The 16,262-nt window shown below is 39.5% G+C and overlaps 1 long non-coding RNA gene across 1 annotated transcript; it reads left to right on the top strand.

Annotated features, from left to right (window-relative positions):
* The first annotated feature begins 1,202 nt into the window (after nt 1-1,202).
* On the top strand, nt 1,203-7,331 carry LOC127572691 (uncharacterized). The gene is made up of 3 exons (XR_007956655.1): nt 1,203-1,271; nt 1,817-1,857; nt 7,292-7,331. It is a non-coding gene; the product is annotated as an uncharacterized LOC127572691 (long non-coding RNA).
* Nucleotides 7,332-16,262: the final 8,931 nt, after the last annotated feature.

Below are 16,262 nucleotides of genomic sequence, written 5' to 3'. Positions count from 1 at the left end.
ATCATGGCAAATAGGTTTTCATTGACTGTCTCTTATTTTTGTTACAAAGTATACTTGTGTTTTCCTCTTGAAAGAATTGTCACTTTAATGTTAAATATCATGTTAAGGTTGAAAAGTGAGATGCATAAATGTTTGCGATTGGAATGCATTGCATACTCTGAGATCTCTTAGTTGTAGATCTTAAGTGAGTATTAGACTGCAGTTGGCAACAATTGCTTTAATTTTGCAGCTCCCATTTTTCTGATCAACAGCCATGAAATAAACTTTCCCTAGTGCTAATTGCTGTTGAGTATTGGTTCAAAGGAGACACCTGACATTCAGCATCTTTGGTGCCATCGAATTTCTTGAGCAGTCAATCACGTCTAAGAATTTTCACTGATAAGAAAGAAAACAACACTTAATTTTAAAAAAACATTTTGTAGAGCACGAAATAAAGACAACAAATGAGCCAAGATAATAAATACTACATTATTTTAAAAATCCAATATATGTAGAAACATTTATTAAGGAATTTGCAATCCACCTATGTTATATTTAAAAGGCAAAGGGTTTGCCAAGCACTGATATGGCTTAGTATTCAATTTTAAAATTTGCTCACCTTGTGCAACTGACGTTGACAGCTTTGTTCCAAAGGTGGCTGATTTTTGCTACCATTGCAACTGCAGAATTGAGCGTACTATGTTGCGAAGCTGACAATTCTGTGGCAATATGTTCTGCACAATCACCTGAACACTAACTGGTAGATTGTTGCCAATTGTTTTGATTTTATAAATACTTCATCCAAATTTTCACTTTCATTTTACTTAAATTATGTAATGCTTAATTTTTGTGGGGAAAAAATTGATTTTGGGAACTGGCTGCTTCCTGTCAACATATAAATGGAGCTTACACACTTTTATGATCTTTATCAATCTATTCTTGGGCTACCTAAAAGTCAATGTACATTTTTTAAACCCCAAAGTTGTGCCTGGTGGCAAATATAAATATTTCTGTCAAGGGTGTACAGTTTCCTGTCACCAGTCAAGCCGCACAGCTGAATCATCACTTGCAGAACAGGACTGCTTTTTGGGTGATGTGGCAGAGGAGCATAGGTTGCAGTTTTGCCTGTTAATAATTTACAATCTTTCTCGCATTGTGGACAGGACAGGATGGGCAGCCACAATTCTGAAATGGAAAAAGGCAACAAACTAGGTTGCCTGTGGAATGATACCCCCGGGAGAAAAGGGAGAAATACCGGTATTAAATTCTGGATGCAATAAAATGAAAGTCAGGTGAATATTTTGAATGTAACCAAGAGCTTTGGTTCTAATTTAAAGAAAATAAATTGGATTGAAATTTATGTTTGTGGAAGTAGGGAGAACAAGACTGGAGCATGTGTTCAGCTTTATATTCAGTTAAGAACATTAAGGCAAAAACTCAGTTGTGGTTACTATGTGCACAAAGTTGATCAAAATCTCTGAAATTTTCTTTAATATCAATGTTAACACATGGTCCATGCAGTTTCCCTTTGTCTCTGAATAAGATTGACAATTTGCACCCAATATAGGGATTTTTATTCTGTGGACTTGTCCATTTTGGCCAGTAACCTGATTGGATTTGAACTAACAATGACATTGCTGTTTGTCTGAGATCTTTACTTCATCCTATTCCAATTTGCATTTGGATGGACAGTGGCACCAGCAAAATATGACTGAATCCTTTATTTCCAGTTCAGTTCTGGGATACAATACTCCACTGTCAAATATTCATCAGTATCCTGATCAGTCATTTTTGTATTGAGTTTCCAAATAACAATGTTCAATCTTGCATTCCACAGGTATGCACCTTACAGCAGAAGTCTCTCCGAAATGAGTACAGGTTGGAAACCTTGAAGTCCTTTTTGTTGTGACTTTTTGCTTAAAAGTTGGAAGTTTGGTGCTGAATTTCCTGTGTGGAAGGTTCCCCTTTTCCTGCTTGTACTGGTTATTGAGATAATTTTTGTCATGATGGGTTGACCAAGGGATTCCCAGGGTTGAACTCAGGACCCATATTAGTAAAACCTGTACGGCTAAGGGCACCAATAAGCAAATGTATGAACTTCGTGACGGGCATAACTGAACCAGCTGGTCTTTTGCACTTCCCTCGCACATTAGCAAGTGGCAGAGTGATCTGGGAGGTGCAACAAAACTTTCAAAATAAAATTAGGTCAACTGGGAGGGGGGTGCAATGTATAGAAAATAGTCTTTCAAGTGATCAAGACTACTTGTAGTGACAGCAAGTGAGTTAAATTAATGATTAATCCATTTACATTCTCTGTTGTCATTTTTGTCATCGAGAAAGTTGTCTTGCTGCTTTAAAGGAACAGTAAATGTGCCCAAGCTGTAGGTGTACCATGAACATGAACTAGCCTCTGGAAAAGGAAATGACTCATTCTGTGTTTGTACAGTCCATGACGAACAATTGATTAAATACTTTAGTTAGATCACCCATGTCTACACACTGTTTAAGTGAATGGATCCAGATTTTTAAGACCACCTGGGCAACAGTGATGTTTTAAATTGGGCATATCTTTGTGGTACTTCTGATATCCAAGCAGTAAATGTTATAAATACAAAGTAGCCATCATTTCTTTCCAATAGTACCTGGCTAGGACTTGCTGTTATCTTTGACTTATCCAGAACTAATACCAGACTGGCTTCCAAAGCTGACTTTTATACCTGTTGTACAAGAGGACCAGAACTCAATCTAATGTTCTAAGTAAGCCCCAAACAAAATCTTGCACAAGAGCAATGTGTTTTGTTTTGGATTGAACTCTTAGCAATGCAACTTCATACTTAGGGTCTTTGAACCTAAGCATTGATTCCATTTCTCTCCTGGTAAAGTTGGCTGGCCTACTGTGTGCTCCCAGCACTTACTGTTTTTGTTTTGCATTTCTAGCATCTGTGCTTTTCTTTGTTCCTGATGCTTTTGGTTATTTTTCTGGTCATGAACCTTAAGAGAATCGTATACTGTAACATCAATCTCCTTTCTTACTTGACAAACCTTGGTATACATCAAGGCTTTGGATTCTGTATGATATAAATTGAACTGTTGCATGTTGATTTCAAGGAGGTGCTATTGGGCCTTTTGAAGGTGGTTAAATCCTGAGAGCCTGATGGGACCTATCAGTGAGAGGCAAGAGAGGAGATTTGCTGGGATTTGACAGTGATCTTCTATCTTTAGTTACAGGGAAATTGCACAGAACTGGTAATAGCCAACATTGTCCATTTAAGAAGGTCAATAGAAACAAACCAGGAAATTATAGACCAGTAAGCCTTGCATCAGTGGTAGGAAATCATTGGAGAAAATACTTAGGGATAGGATTTATCTGTATCTGGAAAAGCATGGATTTGTTGGGGATAGTCAGCATGGCTTTGTGCAGAGTAGCTGATATCTTACAAACTTAATTAGGTTTTTTGAGGAGATGATGAAGATAACTGAGGAGAGTATGGCAGTAGATGTTGTCTGCATGGACTTTAGTGAAGCATGCAACAAGGTCCCTCATGATAGGCTGATCTAGAATATTAAAGCACATGGGATCCACAGAAACTTGGTAGATTGGATTCAAAATTGGCTTGGCCATAGAAGACAGAGGGTAGTGATGGAGGGATGTTTTTTCTCACTGGGGGTCTATGACCAGTGGTGTTCCACAAAGATCAGTGCTGGGACATCGGTTTGTAATTATGTATAAATAATTTGGACGGATGGCAGATTATGGGCTGATTAGCAAGTTTGCAGACAATGTGGAAATTGGCAGACTTGTGGATAGTGAGGAAGATTGTAAAAGGAGACAGCATGATATAGATTAGTTGAAAATATGGGTGGAGAAATGGCAGATGGGGCGTAATCTGGACAAGTGTGAGGTGTTGCACTTTGGGAGGTCAAATGTAAGAGGAAAGTATACAGCAAATGGCAGGACCATTAGGAGCATTGATGTACAGAGGAATCTTGGGGTGCAAGTCCGTAACTCCCTGAAACTGGCAACACGAGTAGATACTGTGATAAAGGTGCATACTTGCCTTTATCGGTTGGGATACTGGATATAAAAGTTGGGAAGTTCATGTTGCAGCTGTATAAAACTTTGGTTAGGCCACATTTGGAGTATTTTGTGCAGTTCTGATTTGCCACATTACAGGAAGGATGTGGAGCCTTTGGAGAGGGTGCAGAAGAGTTTTACCAGGGTGTTGCTGGGATTAGAGGGTATTAGCTATAGGGAGCGGTTGGACAAACTTGGATTGTTTTCTCTGGAGCATCCGAGGCTTAAGGCGTGACCTGATAGAAGTATATAAAATTATGACAAGTATAGATAGGGTAGATAGTCAGGGTGGAAATGTCTAATTCTAGTGGGCATAGATTTAAGCTGAGAGGGAGAAAGTTTAAAGATTTGCGAGGCAAGTTTTCCTTTACATGTAAGTGTCTGGAGTCTGTTGCTATGGGAGGTGGTTGGAGCAGATATGATGACATTTAAACGGCATTTAGAGGCATATTAACAAGCAGAGGATGGAGCGGTGTAGACCATGTATGGGCAGATGGGATTAGTCTAAATTGGCATCATGGTTGGCACAGACATGGTGGGTTGAAGGGCCGGTTCCTGTGCCGCGCTGTTCTATGGTCTGGTCATCCACCTCGCACTAAATTTGCCAACTGGAGCTTGCTTTCAACCAGATAATTAAAAATCTACTCAACAACACAAAAGCAAAATACTGTGCATTCTGGAAAAATGCAATAAATCACTCTACATGCTGGAAATACTCAGCAGGTAAACCAGCACCACTGCTTGGAGAACAGTAAATGTTTCAGAACAGATAAAAGGTCAGTAACCAGAAACATTTTGTTTCTCTCTCCTCAAATGCTATTTGACCTAATGAATATTCCAGTTGTTGAACTTAATGTTTGTCTGCATGAGCACAAGCATGATATTGTGTGCAAATCTGTGGACTTTTCTCCCAATGCATACTTTGACTCATTAAGGATTATAAAAAGCATTAGGCTAACACCAATCCCTACAGGATGCTGTTAAGGCTTTTATGGAGGCTTTGTGCACATCCTACTGTCTTTTCCTCTACCTCACTGGTAATCTCTCTCAATGACAGAACTCAGTGTCTGCTTCAGGAATCTATGTTCACTGCTAATTGATCTGACTGAGACTCATTTGGGCCCTGTGCTGGGTATGTCGTTCTGGGAGAGGACACTGACACTGGTTTGCTTATACTTCCAGTAAAGTTGGAGGGTTTTGGAAAGACAGTGATGATGGTATCTTCCTAGTGCTGTGAGTTGTCAGCTGTAGGTAGTCTAGGTCTTAGAAGCATACGAGGTCAGGGACCGCTGCTGCCAAACAGACCTTGAGGTTTGTGCCAAATTTAATGCCATGAACTTCAAACATCCTTTTCCTCAATTGACCAAAGACTTTGCTGGTGTATTGAAGGAGGTGGTGTATTTCATTATCTCCCTCCCTGACAGGTTGCTCCTGAGATATGGGAAGTGGTTCACATTTTTCAGGGACTGCCTATGGATTTGAATTTTTTCAAGAGCAGTGTTTTACAGTGTGGGCAGGTTGGCAGAGGATGTTTGTAAATGTTCACTGTAAGATTCATCCTCTCATGCTTCAGTGAACAAAGTGCCAATGGCTCACAGTTTGGCTTGCCTGTGTACAAAAGTGTCTCTGCATACTTCAGTTGGATTCCAGAGGGTGGTGAGGCCTTAGTTCTGGGTGATAACACTGATTTATTAGTTTCCCATTAGTCCTGTAGATCAGCTCCACTCCAACGGGAAGCTTCTGGGAGGAGAGATGAAGGCATTCTGCAGAGAAAGATTTGGGGAAAAAAAGTCGTCATGCTAATGATGCAAACTTGTTTGACGGTGGCACTGAAGTTGGCTCTGGTTGTGTACCCACCGGTTTCGATCATGGCTTGTGCACTATCATATAGTCAACATAAGATGGTGACTAATTTTTCCAAGATGCTGAATTTTAGGGTGGTGACCAAAACAAGACCTTGTGCAAAGTGCAATGGTAATTTATTCATAAACCTTTCTAACAATGACCACCAATTTTGTCAGATTACATTGTGAAGAATCTCCTCTGAGATTTCCTAACAATCCATGTATACCTTTGTATAACTGGTCACCACTCTTATAAAAAGAGTCTATTAAATTGGTTGGACACTTTTGCTTTGACAAGAACTGGTTGGGACTGTGCAAAGCAAGACGCAGTCCAACAGTTTTTTTGTCTTGGTCTTTAGTTTCTTTGCCATGGAGTATCCTTCAAAAGTCATTCACTTCTGTACAGAATTGCTACTTTGGATGGACTATGAAAGCCAATGTTTAATCAGAGTGAATAATAGTACAAAATAACTCCATTTTTTGCTGTATTTAATAAGGAACATGCTTTCATCTTGTGCCAGTGGTTTAGGACTCTGCTGGTATGGTTCCTAGGTGATGCTGATCACAGGCTTAAAATCACAGCTGTTTTGTCATTACTGTCATTAATCACAGTATTGAACTTAAAGGGCATGTGGATTTTACCTAGGCTAGGCCCATAAACAGTATTTCAAGAAGGATTTGTGTTGTTCTGAACTCTTGTTATAATGAATTCCTCAGTCATATTGAGAACACAACCCGTGAGTCCATGAACTCTACCTCATTATTCCTCTTTTGCACTATTTTATTTATTTTTTTTGGGTAACTTATAGTAATTGTTTGTCTTGCACTGTACTGCTGCTGCAAAGCAACAAATTTCACGACGTAGTTCAGTGACAATAAACCTGATTTCTGAACTGTCTGACTCACCAATTTGCTCTATAACAAGTCAGAGAAATCTCATGTTTCAGTTGCACTGTAACTTTCTTGTAACTGCTTGGACAGCCATTTCTTTTCTGTAATAGTGTGAGGGGGAGCAGTGTCAGAACACCCATTTCCCTGTTCTATAACTATTGAAATCGTAAAACATTTGAGTTTTTTTGTCTGGTCTTTCTAATTGCATGTGTGAAATTGTGCTTGTTACTAGATTGGGTTTGAGAAGTTCTTAAATCCTGTTGTGCACAGGATAATGTCAGGTCAGCCAGGTTGTCTGACTTGATCTTTAAATAGATAAAGAATAGAAAACAGAGACACCCCTGAGCTTAATTTTCTAGGATGCTTTAAAGATTTGTCACCAAAGAGGTAATGAATTCAGTCTTTGAAGCTTAAACTGTTTTATCATTTTTATTCATTATTGTGTGACATCTTGTAATCCAGAATGAAGAGAAGACACTAATAGACTGATTTTTGTCACTAGGAGTTAATGGAACATTCAATTGAATGGTTTGGACAAAGTAACAAGAGAACTGTGAAGACTTTAATGATTTTTATGTGGTAGAAATTCCAATGCAAGATGATGAAAGTCCAAATAGTTTTTAATTGCTTTATCCAATACTTGATTCATGGCTTTTGGCTATTGGTGAATAAGTGATGTATCCTGGAGACCAAAGAAACTGCAGATGCAGGAATCTGAAGCAAGAAAAAACAAACTGCTGGAGGAACTCGGTGGGTCGGGCAACATTTGTGGAGGGAAATGGACAGTCGATGTATTGGGTTGAGACCCTCATCTGGACTGAAACTTAGAGGGAAATTGGCCGGTAAAAAGAGGCGATTGTAACTTCAGCACCACGTTCCGGTCCAGCCCTTTGTTTCTAAAGAATCAGTTTACCTCTGCCTTAAAAATACCCAGACTTCCACTGGCCATCGAGAAAGAGTTCCAAAAACTCGTGACCCTTGAGGATGAGGTGAGAATTTTTTCTCTCTTAAATAGATGATGCCTTATATTTGAATACTGATCCTTGATTCTTCTCCCACAAAAGGAAACCTCCTCATTACATCCGCCCTGTTTCTAATCAACAGCAGATAACAGTTTAGCCTTTCTGACATTTTTGTCACAAGCCACCCCCCACATTTGGGTATTAATTCAGTAAACCTTCTCTGAACTGCTTCCAAAATTAACATCTTTCCTACATATGGCATGAATGCTACTTGCCATTTGCAGCTTATGCATGTTGACATGAATAGCTTCATTATCAGAGAAATAATAGAACTGAAACATATAATCATAAGGAAACACCCCCACTTTTGATGAAGCAGCTGAAAGTGGTTGGCAAGGCAACCGCACCACAAGGCTCCTGCATTACATTGAACCTTTGGAGTACATGGTGCTCTATAGAGTTCTGGTCTTTATATTATTTAAAACAAAGATGGAGAAAATACATATAAAGGTTTACAAGAATGACAGTAGAAATGTGAATACAACTATCAAGGAAGAATGACCACAATCAGGTGCTTTTCACAGAAAACACAAAGGAGTGATCCATTGGTGGATGGTTTTATAAAGAAGAGGTTTTGTTATAATAGGTACAGACAACATACTTCCATTTGCGCAAGTGTTCAACACTAGGGCACATTGAAAGAAATATAAACAAAAGCTAAAATTTGGGTCCTTTAAAATATACTTGAAGTACCCTGATTAAAATGGTTGAACATTTGTAATTCTTCCTACTGCATAAGCAGGCTTGAATAATATATTCATTTGTCTACTCCACATGAGATTTGTTTCAGAAGTGTCTGCCAAGTGATCGTTGGTTTATAAACTTGGAAAATACAGGTACACTTAGGCAATTGGGAACCCAATCTGCCCATGCATTTGCTGCTTGTTCACTAGTTACCTTCCTCATGAGAAAATATTTGTAATACTAAGTGACATTTTGTTCTGTTCATTTAAAATGAAGTGCTGATTTTGGCAGCAACGCAAAGTAAATCCAACACCACTACTTTTCCAACCTTGCACTAGCATGAGAATTTGGAAGTCAAGAATTCTCCTGAACCTTTTTGACCATGTTTTACTGAGCATGTGATTATACCCTCCAATTGAATTGGGGGGAAAAAACTACTTCCCTGATCGCATTTAATTCAAATTTCTGGCTGCTTATTTTAAAATGCAATGTTATTTGGACATTTGCATGGGTTAAAGAACTATTTTGTTCACATAGTGAAAAGAATATGTACATCAAAGACAGACACGAGAGACTGCAGATGCTGGAAATCTGGAGCAATGCACATGAAATACTGGAGGAACTCAGCAGGTCAGGCAGCATCTGTAGAGGGAAATGAACAGTCGACGTTTTGGGCCGAGACCCTTCATCGGAACTGGAAAAGAAGAGGGCAGAAGCCAGAGTAAAAGGGTTGGGGGAAGGGGAGGAGCACAAGCCCGCAGGTGATAAGTGAATCCAGGTGAGGAGGGGAAGCAGATAGGTGTGGGAGGGGGGGTAATAGGGAATGATGTGAGAAGCTGGGAGACAATAAATAGAAGAGGTGAAGGACTGAAGAAGGAATCTGATGGGAAAGGACAGTAGACCATGGAATAAAGGGAAGCAGGTGGGCAGGTCATGGGGGAAGGGAAAGAAGGGGTGAAGGGGCCACAGGAATGAGGAAAAACAAAAAACAAGGGGAAGGAGGGAGAAAAACAGAGGGGGAGTGGTTACCAGAAGTTGGAGAAATTGGAGACTACCAAGATGGAATATGAGGTGTTGCTTCTCCAATCTGCGTCTGGCCTCAATGTGGCAGTGGAGGTGGCTCTGGACAGACATGTCAGTATGGGAATGGACACGCTGGAGAGTGGAAGGAGTGTTTCTTGTTGTAAGCCAATCTAGAACTAGGAGGTCACAAATATGTTCCCCACTTTAAACAAATGAGTTACTCTTTTTTTTGCAGTGTCTTGAATCTTTAGAACTGCTTTCTTCGAAGACTGGTGGAAGCAGAGCCTTTTACATATGTCTAAGGCAGAGGTAGATAGAATCTTGACATTAAAGGGAGCGAAAGGTTTACTGGAGGCAAGTAAGAATGTCACAGGCAAATTAGCCTTGATCTTATTAAATGGGGCAGCAGACTGAAGTGACCTGCTGCTCCTGATGCTATGTTTGTATGTAAATGGGCCATTGATGTCTACAAAAGAAATTTACTTCAATAGTTGTAAAGTGCCTTATGACATTAAGAATAACATGAAAGACACTCAAAGACCAGTCTTTCTTTACCACAAGGGTAATGATGAATGATCTGCAAATTAATTTCTCAAGTTATATTTCGTGCAAGTTTTCTGCTTTATCTTCAGTTTAATTGAGTCCAGAACCATGGGTTGGAGTGGCCTTGGTCAAACTGAAGTCGTCATGTGCAGCTTGCTTTCTTTCTCAGGGTAAACCTTTCAAGATTTTATCTTCCCTTTCAGTTTTTAGATGTTAAAAATCTATAGATCAAGATGTAGAGTCAAGAGCTCTATCGTGGTTGAAGTGAGTAAATGAAATTATGGGGTAAAACAGCAAGCAATATTTAAGTCGTGTCATGAAAGTAATCTAAAACAAAAGCTAAAGTACTGCTGATGCAGCAAATGCTAAAAAAAATCCATAATCAGCAAATCAGGCCGCATCTATGGAAAGAGAAATAGAATGAAATGTTTCAGGTGAATGATACTTCAATATGTATTTTAAAAAAAACAAAGGTGTAGGGAAGACTGAAGTAGGGGGAATAAAGAATGAAGATACTTGGACTGCAGAATAAGAGTCAGCAGGAAAATGCAAGAGAGCTCTGGTCATCATTAACATGACTGAAACAATTGTCGTATGGGAAAGAAATGCATGCCTTTTCTCCCCAGGCATATAACAGGTATTTGTAGAGCCTTCTCTGTATGAGAATGGTGCTTGCATTTGATGGAGCTGATTATTGTAGCATTTTGGGTATAAAGTTGATGTATGATTTAATTGGCTGGCTTCTGGTCTGAAGCCTTTCATTGGGCATTTGAGGCTTCTACATCAGCTGGAAGTCTTGTCAACCTATACAAATAGAAAACTCTGCAAAATTATCCTTTGGAATTTTTTTCTCATTAAAGCCTGGCCTCAACAAAGATTTGTCATGCAAGACTTGATATTTTTGTCATGCCAGGCATCTCAAAAATCTTTCACCTAAATAACAAAACTTTTCCAACAAAAAAATAACATAGGTTACTGTTACCCCAGACTGATCCTATGATGACTTGCTTCTCTGTACCCAACTTTTCCTGTTCGAGATTAGTCTTCGATATTGCAGACTTCTGATTAACCACAAAGAGCTTACCTGTCCAGCCACACACACGTTGAAGAGGCCCAACCTTCGATGGACTGGGCTGACTAATTTAAAATCTAATCCTTGATCTTGGCGGAGCTGAGATGAAAAGAGGTCCCTGGGCCAAAATGTGACTGAGCCACAGATTCTGTTTATGGGCAGGTGAACTTTAGCCCCTTACTTATGAGATGATGGAGTTATATCACTTCAGGAGATGGCACCACTGCAGACTTGTTTAATTAGCCAAAGTCAAAGCAAAAAAGTGCAGATGCTGAAAATCTGAAATAAAAACATAGAAAGCTGGAAATACTCAGTAGGTCAGCATTTGTAGAGAGAGAAACAGTTTTTTTAAAAAAAATTCAATTGCTTATCCTTCTTCAGAACCTTTTCAGGAGAGAGATAATAAATTGGAAACATTTAATTTTTTTCAAGCATTTTAATTAGTAAAACAAAAATGATGCTTCCATAAAGACCTGAATATTTCCTGAAGTTGAACATAGTCTTTCAAGCCTTGGAACAACATTGTTAGAATTGTGTGGGTTGGTTTGGGTGGGCACATGCAAGGGGTGTGCAGAATGATGTCATGTATAATATCATCCCTAGTTTCACCACAGCATGAGCTAAAATTTGCATTGCTCTTGTCCTTTTATCATTTCGGGCCTTTGTTGGGGAAGTGTAAGAAACCATCCTTTTGTGTTTGTACCTCCAATCAGATTCATGGACAGCATTGAAGCTCATGAGCAGTCTTAAAGAAGTGGACTTTATGGTAGGGAAAGACTGGATTTGTGTATTTAAGTATTTCTGTAAAGCTTTATTTCTCAATCCTCTTGCACTGCTTTCTTCTTTTCTCTTCCTCCTCTCCCTCCCCCCCCCCCCCCCCCCCCCCACCAACCCGCATCCCCTCATTTTCCCGCAAAACCAAATTTGCTTTAAATTTGGTTTGCGGCAGCATTGACCTGCTGCTGGATTAATAGGCTCTGTAAAATAAAGATAATTGTGTGATTTTTTTTTAAAATTAGTATGTTGGGTCAGAATAGAGTAAGTCATCCCAAAATACTGTGGTGTGCCTAAAATGGTGTGTTTTCAAAGTATCACAAGACTCAAGAAATCCAATTAATTAACCTCCAGAAGACTGGGGTGGGTACAGGAAAACAACTGACCATCATTCAAAGCCCCCTTGAAGCCATCTTCTAAATGGTGAAGAAGGTACCTAATGGCCAGAGTGCTATTTACCAATTTTACAGAGGTCGTAACAACCATATCAAATATAAAGTTTGGCGCCACTCTCTTGGATTGGCTTTGAATCTGCTCACTTCTTCCACCAGTGAAAATGGAAATAGTGTCTGGTTACCACTTTAATCTGTAAATTTTATCCAGATTGAACCGAGGAGCCAGACCTTTCTGGTTAGAGGAATGTGTAATTTAATGACTTGATACAATTAAGGGGCGTGTCCACAGACTTGAGCTCTTGATGCATGTGTATTTATTTTCAGATAACAAGATGATCTATGACATTTGACGACAGTTTTCTTTAAGAAAAGAAACACAGTTCTTTTGCTGTCTGATTCTGACTGGACAATCTTGAAGCTGCTTGAAGTCACCACATGTCCCTATGCAGAATAGCTGCTGTATCACAAACAAAACTGTGCAATGGTTTACATGAGCAAGTCAGTACTTTATCTTTGGGGACCTTGAATTGTGTGGACTGAACTTTGGGATAATGATGATTATCCCTTAATGACTCCACGGTTCATTTCTATTTGATGATACTTTCATGAAACATTGGGATACGTGCTTGGATGAAGCAGTTTTATCTTGCTCAGTGTATCTGTTAACTGATGGTTAATAGTTAGGCTTTGGGCATTTGTGCCAAATGTGAGGTATAGTTTTGGTCATAAATACTCTCAATATTCTGTTTCATTTCAATTACACTAATGGGACTGAACATCTGGAGGCACTGCAATATGTGGTTGGAAGAGTAATGTCTGTTAGCATCAGTGCTGAAGACTAATTTCTCCCATAATCTACAGTAGGAAATAAGTTGATACCTGGGGTGGAAATTTCCTGTGAGCTGCTATTCTGTAGCTATAACTTGCACCAAGTAATCTTGGTGCAGGTCATTAGTGTTGAGTTGTGTGATTTAACTCCAGACTGATTTGCTGTTGCATTACATGGGTACAGCACATTAAAAATATAAGAAACAGGAGCAGAATAGGTTATGAGGTTCTAACATTCAGTAGGATCATGGCTGGTCTGATTTTGGCCTTGGCTCAACTTTTCTGCTTGTTTCCCCATAACCCTCGATTTCTCTGTAAACTGAAAATCTGACCATCTTGACACTGATAGAGAATTTGAAGTTCCAATAGAAATAAATTCCTGCTCGTCCCAGTCTTGAATTGGGTGACCCTCTATTCTGAAATTATGCACTCTAGCTCTAGTTTCCTTAATGAAGAGAAACATGGTCATTGAGGGAGACAGCACGGTAATGGACCCTTTGACCCACAGAGCCCACAATGACCATCAACCACCCATTTATACTAATCCTACATTAATGATATTTAAACATTTTCTTGCCGTATTCTTGTCAATTCCCTCATATTCTACCATTCACCTAAACAAACAAACAAAAAGGCAGTTTATAGTGACCAATTAACCTAGCAAGCCGCACATCTTTGGAATGTGGGAGAACACTGAAGCACCCCAAGAAAACCGACGTGGTCACAGGGAGAATGTGCAAACTCTACACTGACAGCATCTGAGAGTCAGGATTGAACCTAGGTCTCTGGAGCTGCAAGGCTGCGGCCCTACTGTCTGCTCTACTGTGCTACGCTCTTAGCATCTACAAAATTAAGCCTCTTCAGAATTTTGCCCCTCCATTCTTCTAAGCCAATGTGTAGAAGCCCTGCCAGCTTAAACTTTCCTCTTTAAGTGAACCCTGACATTCCAAGAATCAACCTAATGTACCTTTTATGATTTCCAATGCAGGTTTTTTCTTTTTCCCCCTTCGACCACCCCCGCCCAATATAAGAGGGCCATGTGTTGTCTCACCCACACTATGTATAGTTGTGGCAAGACTGCTTTTAAACTGCATTCCCACTGGATGAGAACTACTGCTCACCAAAGCAACTGTTACACTGGTGTTTATTTACCTAAAACACTAGTCAACAGAGGGGTGGGGGGGGGGGGCGGTAATCAATGTTACTTTTTAAACAGAGGGTGAAATGATAGTGAATCTTTCATAAATCTGTAGGAGTTTTGACTTTCAAGACGCAATAAATTAAGGTACATGACCTGGAAAAGAGAACACACTTGACAAAGTAGATGATAGCTTTTCAGAAGGCAATAAGTGAAGCAAGAGCCAGCAGAACTGTGTAAACAATACATAGGAGAAACATCAGTTCATGATGTACTCATATTTACTTTCTTCTGGATTCATTCCCTTCTACTCAGTCATATTGCAGCAAATGACCTGCAAAGGCTTGCCTTCCTACTCTATTAGAGCTACAACTTATAAAACTCTGATTTCCCTCCCTCTATTTTTTAATGACATGCTGCCATTAGCAAAGTAATTGAAGAACAATGCCATGATCCACGTGTATCTCCGTGATGTCTACTTCTGCCTCACCACAAGTTACTTCAACTGCTCTACCGTCACTTTCTCCAATGTCCAGTACTGAGTGAACAGATACTGTAATTCCTCCAAAGTAAACATTAGATAGCAATCGCTGCTTTTTGGTTTGAACCACAAACTGCATTCCCTGGCAAACAATGCACAATTTGTGTTGCACTGATTCCTGGTGTCTTGTTAACCCAAGATGACCCGCAACCTCCAAGACCACGTGATTCCACTTGGCTTTGCCCCTGTCACAGCTCATCCACTGATCTATTTCTATTAAGACCTACCTCTGACAAAGCTTTTTGGCAACTTGTCCTGACCCATCGTGTCAAGTTTAGTTTGATAATGTCCCAATAAGAATTTTGGAATGTTTCACTCCAAAGGTGCTGTATAAATGCATATTATTGTCATTACATTAAATGATAAAGCTACCTGTCAATATACCACAGAGTATTTAGAAAGACTGTAGCTGCTGAAATAACTGACCTATTGTCCAATTCCATATAACATATTAGAAGTATTTCTAGAACACATGCCTCCCTTGTTTGAGTTGACTGGTCATCTGTATTGTGCAGTACTTTGCAGTTAGATATACATGTTGAGCAGGTGTTTTTGCTAACCAGAGTTCAGTCATCAATTCATTTGTTGCAGCTTAAGTGCAACTCTGCTCGCTCATTAGACTTGTTGACCATGTGTATACCTATGACTTTCTTGATAGCTATTGCAAACTAGTCATGCATGCAAATTTGGTTTCTTTTTGTACAAGTCCTCTGGTTACTTGCTGCCTTGATGCAACTCAGGTTTTATTTCAAGGAGCTTGATTGTAAATGGGTAAATTAAAATGCACATGATCAAGCAAAAATACATTTTTAATCACTGGTCTAATTTTTAACTGGATCATTTACTCTGTTGTCATAATGATGTGCAAGTTCTGACGTTGAATTAGATGAGAGGTACATGAAAGGTAACAGTTCTTTACAAATAAAGATCGAAAAGAAATTTAAATTCTGTCAATCAGTATGGAGAAAATGAAATGTTTAAAGAGTGCTGTTTGATTAGTGCCCTGGGAAAGAGGTGCTGGCTGTCTACTCTATCTATTCCTCTTAATATTTTGTATACCTCTATCATGTCTCCCCTCATCCTCCTCTCCAATGAGTAAAGCCCTAGCTCCCTTAGTCTCTCCTCATAATCCATACTCTCTAATCCAGACAGCATCCTGGTAAATCTCCTCTGCACCCTCTCCAACACCTCCACATCCTTCCTATAATGAGGCGACCAGAACTGGACACAGTACCCTAAGTGTGGTCTAACCAGAGTTTTGTAAAGCTGCATCATTACTTCATGGCTCTTAAACTCGATCCTACCATGTCATCCCAATTTACACTCTCAAGTTCTCACCTTATAGCCTCATAATTCACCTTCCCCCAATTAAATATCTTCCCGTGCTCTTTGCTCCTATCCCTGTCCATGACAATGCTAAAGGTTATGGAGCAGTGGTCGCTGTCCCCCAAAT

This window comes from Pristis pectinata, chromosome 7 (assembly GCF_009764475.1).
Source record: "Pristis pectinata isolate sPriPec2 chromosome 7, sPriPec2.1.pri, whole genome shotgun sequence".
Classification (NCBI taxonomy): domain Eukaryota; kingdom Metazoa; phylum Chordata; class Chondrichthyes; order Rhinopristiformes; family Pristidae; genus Pristis; species Pristis pectinata.
This window is presented reverse-complemented; position numbering and strand designations above follow the sequence as displayed.